We start from the raw sequence: 5,214 nt of genomic DNA on the forward strand, positions 1-5,214 counted from the left end.
TGAACTTAGATCCTCCTGACTCCAGGGCAGGTGCTCTAGCCACTGCGCCACCTAACTGGTCTCAGATAACAGATTTCTTTGAGGCAAGAAAACAAAAGTAAGAATTGGATTTCTAAATTTAACTCATAATAGGCCAGTTGATTTTTTGCACTAAATTCAGAGACAAAGAACCATGGTTTAGGCAGTTATAGGACAAAGTAATTAGCTGTAAATAGGATCAATAAAAATGGTACAGTATTGATTTAATCTTCTCACTGGAAAACAATCTCATAGTTTTTGGTCTCTGGATGTTGACTCCCAGTGGTCCCACTCCCTTCCACTATGCCCAAAAGTGGACCATTAGGGCTCAAGTCATCTGGGCCCCCGCTTTTTTCCTACCCAACACCTCCTCAGGGCAGCTTTCACCTCTTTGTTCCTCAGGCTGTAGATGATGGGGTTGAGCATGGGAGTGAGGAGCATATAGGATAAAGACACAACCTGCTTGCTCTCAAGAGAGTAGCTGGACTTGGGCTGGAGGTGGATGATGCAAGCTACGCCATAGAAGAGAGCCACAGCAATAAGGTGGGCAGCACAAGTGGAGAGGGCCTTATGGCGCCCAGTGGCCAAGGGCAGCTGAACAACTGTGGCCAAGACATGGCCATAGGACACAGTGATGAGGGAGAAAGGCACCATCATGACAAGCACTGTGAAGAAGTAGGTTTCAAAGACAGCAGTGTCAGCACATACCAGCCTCATCAGTGGTGCCACATCACAGATGAAGTGGCCAACCCCTCGGGGTCCACAAAATGGGAAGTGGAAGAGCTAAATGGTGAACAGCTGGGAAATGGGAATGCCTGCCACTCAGCATGCCACTGCCAGAAGGAGGCAGAGCCTCTGGTTTATGAGGACCCCATAGTGCAGGGGGTGGCAGATGGCCACGTAGTGGTCATAGACCATCACTGTCAGGAGGAAACACTCTGACGTGACACAGGACAGAATGAGAAAGAGCTGGAGGGCACAGCCCACCAGGGAGATGCCCCTTCCAGCCATGGGAGATGGCTCTTATACAATAAAAACAATTAATAAATTAAGACCAATTAATTAAAAGAAAACAATACAATATCCGGTAAACTGATTTCTAATTGTAACAAAGTTTAGGGACTTTCCAAGTTGGGAGAAGGAGAGAAAACAAGTACAATTCCCTGAATTCAGAAAAGAAAGCATTCCCACTTCCCAAGTATTTTTAAACAATCAAATGAACATAGAAATAATAACTTAATGAGAAGTACGGTGTCAGTTTTCAGATAAGACATTTGAGTTGCTTGAGATGTACAATTGCAAGAAAACTCCCTACATCACTCTTAGGATCTGATTGGATTTCTGGTCAGCACAACCTAAGTCCTTAGTTAAGGGTCTCTAAGCAGCAGGTGGGGGTGATCCAGCCTCCCAGGCTTGTAAGATTACCTTCAAACAATACATTAAGTTTTTTTTTTTTCTCAGTTCCCAAAACTGAATAAAGTTTTCTCAGAGGGCAAAATTTGGACTGGATCCATAATTGAATAAAAAGAGAAGTGAGCTAGCTCCAGAAGTGAGCCACAAGATGGAATCAGTGTGGTTCACTCAATTTCTACTACCACTTGCTGTCCTAATCCCCTCGATTCCCTTCCTAGCAAACTGTTTTTTTTAATAGATTGTGCTTAATAAATAGTTATTGCATGAATTCAAGAATAGAGGATCAAGAAAATCTTCAAGAGACATAATTAATGGCCAAAACTAAAGTAGCAGGCAATAAAGTGACAATGTCTATAAATGGAAAGGACTGACATGCTTAGAGAGGATCAGAACTGGAAAGGACGTTAGAGATAATATTGTTGAAATTGCTTAATTTAGAGATGGCAAAACTGAGGTTTGGTTAGTGGGAGTCTGTGGTCAAAAAGCCTAGTTGTAAAGCCAGAATTAGATCTTCTGACACTCAATCTTGGACTTATTCTACTATACTAGGTTATTATGCTACAGCAAAAACATTTAGACATGATGAGATTTCTCTATAATAACAATAATTCACTTAATTGGAGTTTAAATCTTATCTTTAAAAAATCTTCCAAAATGAATAAATGATACAACATATTGATGAACAGGTAAAGACTGGAAAATCCTCAATTCAGAAGAAATGTTCTTGGCTATATCCCCTTAAAACAAACAAACAAACAAATAAACAAAAATCAAAAACATTCTTTGGGACCATTCAGAGTTCAGAGTAGATCTTTTTGGATTAGAATGAAATCACATCATGGGAGCTGGGAGATAAGGAATGGGTTCAAAATTTAGGGTTAAAAGCAAATAAAATATATTCAAAATAGCCTTTTAAAATATCTTGACTCCCTCATAAAGCACAACAAAGATTCATTAAGGTATAGTAGAGTAGCTTTAAATAGTTGTAACTGAAAAAAGTCTAGGGCCTATTTAAAAGTCCACTGGGGCAGAGAGCAGATGGTTCTAAGTTGGTTGTTATGGGAACCATTAAATGTAAATTTTTATTTTTAGTAGCACTCAGCTAAACTAATGACCAAGAGGCAAACAGGAGTCATTATTTCTATTCAAATAAAAGAAAATAAAAGCAGATAGACTTAGCTGACAGAAAAACTGATGATGAAGGGAAATTATTCATCAAGATGTTTCAAACACAAATGTGCATATATTGTGTATTGAGATGAAGGCACTGTATTCCTGCCTTTTACATGAAGCAAGAAATGATCTAAGAAAGAAAAGGAGAACATATTAGGGACCTTATGGATGACCAGGAATGTCTAAAATGTCAACTAAGACTCTCTGTGTCTCTCTCTTTCTCTATCTCTCTGTCTTTCTTTTTTTCTCTCCCTTTCTGTCTCTCCCTTATTAGCATTACTAGCCTAAGCATGATGATTTAAATAGATTTCAAATATGATAAAAGGAAAGTTCCGAAATGACATGCTATTACACAAGATTCTCATGTTTTGAGAGTCACTTGGCATCTGAGACTGATTGAAAGAATCCTAGATTTCCATCTCCCAAGGGCATAGGCTCAGTTATTGGAAAGGGAAGTGAAATTGCCTGTACTATTAAAATTGCTCTTTTCCTCTCTTCTTCTTTTATGAATGTGTATTGTGAAATCTTCAAAATTCAAATGTTCACATGATGCAGTTCCATTGTTTAACATAGTCCATAAACCCCAACCGAATAATAACAGTGGCCAAAAATTACATAGTAATCAAAACATACCACATACATCACTCTGGCGATTTTGTTCATCTGTGTAAAAATATAGAATTAGAAAAGTAATTCACAATATGAAACATAATTTAATACAGTATATACATATAAATATGCTGAATAAAACATTACTTACATGTCATACTATGAGGTATAAAAATAAAGTCCTAGACAAGATCTATATTTCACAGGCACAGTAGCTATCCCTCAGGATGTTTTCTGAAGATGTTTCCACCTGCTTCAATAATTCCATCTCTTGAGAATCACTATTGCTTATTTTTATTTTGACTTGAAAATTAGGTTGGTGTCTCCAGACACCCCTCACTGCCATAGAAAACATAATGGGCTCCAAAAGTACAAGATGTGATGGTAATAGGTTTCAATAAATATTCCAAATTGTGGTTATGTTATTGTTAAATGTCATTGAAGACAGTGTAGATTTGACCAAAAATGCCATCTTTTCCATAAGTGGTCTTTAAACAATTATAATATTTCAGTAAGTTATGTTATTAATATAATTTCTAATAATGGAGAAATTGGAAATTAAGTTTTCTTCTTTTTTTTTTGTTCTGTATGCCCCAGATGTACTTATTTTTTCTTATTTGGTTGTCTACAGATAATTATTATTGGTCAGAGCTGTCCATAATTTAGTGCTGTAAATATTATGCTATATGGCTTTATATTAAATCAGTAATAAGCTTTTATATCCACATTTTTATCCAAAATCCACAGATTATAATCAATAAGCACTAACAGTGTGACAGGAACTAAACTACATGGTGAGTGGGTGGGGTAATCATTTAATGAAACCCCACCAAACAAAAAAGTTCCTATCTTTAAGAAGCTTACACAATGGATGAGAAAACATGTAAATAAATAGAGAAATACAAATGCATTTAGAAGAGAAGAGATGGCTCATGTGGCTGGGGCTACTGGTATATGTCTAAACTGAAGTCTTATTTTACTTCCTTATTCTGATTTGGAGGTGACCCTGAATTTTCAGGAGAGTTGATCTAGTCAGCTTTGAGATTCTATGGTAAGAATAAGCCATTCTGATTAGTGAGTGTTAGAAAAAACCTCTAATTTGTATGACCCAGACCATGCTTTACATCTCATCAAGCTGTTCAACAGAACATCAAGATTTGCCTGGAGAGAGTATCTTGCCATCATATGCCCTAATGCTACATGCTTACCCAAATGCATCCTTTCCCTCCCTTACTTTTGCTCTAAGAAAAAAAAATCAGTTCAGAAAGATTAACATACCCACTAGAAAGGGTAGAATCATCTTTTGCCTAATGATTACAGTGAATAACAATGACTGATTAAACCACAACTCCCTTCCCAAACTACTAAGGGAGGGGAGTTGCTAATTATTACAGTTTTTAGATCTAGGAGAATTTATTTAACTTAACTGCAGTTGCTCTAAATGTTAGATAGTACTCTAGCAGGAAATGATCTCCTTCATCAGAGGAAGAACTAAAACACATCCATATTAACTTTCTCTCATCATAAATTAATCCCTAAGGCATAAGGATGTTGCTTGGTAGCATGATGCAAATTACTCTTCAGTGAAGCAAGTAAAAGAGCTCCTATAATTAGTTTCAAAGCACACAAAAAGGCAAATGGAAAAATCATTTCATAAGTCATGTAGTCAACTTCACTTTCAATGTTCATGACGATCATAGTCAAGGGGTGATTCTCAAACCCATTGTTCCTATGCATCAATATCATGTTCATAGAATGAATAATGTCTATGAATAACTTACAAAGAACCCTTCACTCAAGTTCACAAGTGCTTTAATTTATGGTGGCTTCTATGTGAAGGTGTATACAGTGAAAGTAGATGACCATTAATTAGGGAAATGGCAAAACAAGAAATGGTCAATGTGAGGAATTCAGAGATCAAAATAATTTTATCAACAGAAAGCAGAAACAAAATAAGAAGAAGAAGAAGAAGAAGAAGAAGAAGAAGAAGAAGAAGAAGAA

The 5,214-nt window shown here is 36.7% G+C and overlaps 1 pseudogene; it reads right to left on the reverse strand.

Moving 5' to 3' along the window:
- Positions 1–351: 351 nt before the first annotated feature.
- On the reverse strand, positions 352–1,029 carry LOC114046302 (annotated as a pseudogene).
- Positions 1,030–5,214: the final 4,185 nt, after the last annotated feature.

Source organism: Vombatus ursinus, unplaced genomic scaffold (genome assembly GCF_900497805.2).
Source record: "Vombatus ursinus unplaced genomic scaffold, bare-nosed wombat genome assembly UNPS02001419.1, whole genome shotgun sequence".
In the NCBI taxonomy this organism is placed as follows: domain Eukaryota; kingdom Metazoa; phylum Chordata; class Mammalia; order Diprotodontia; family Vombatidae; genus Vombatus; species Vombatus ursinus.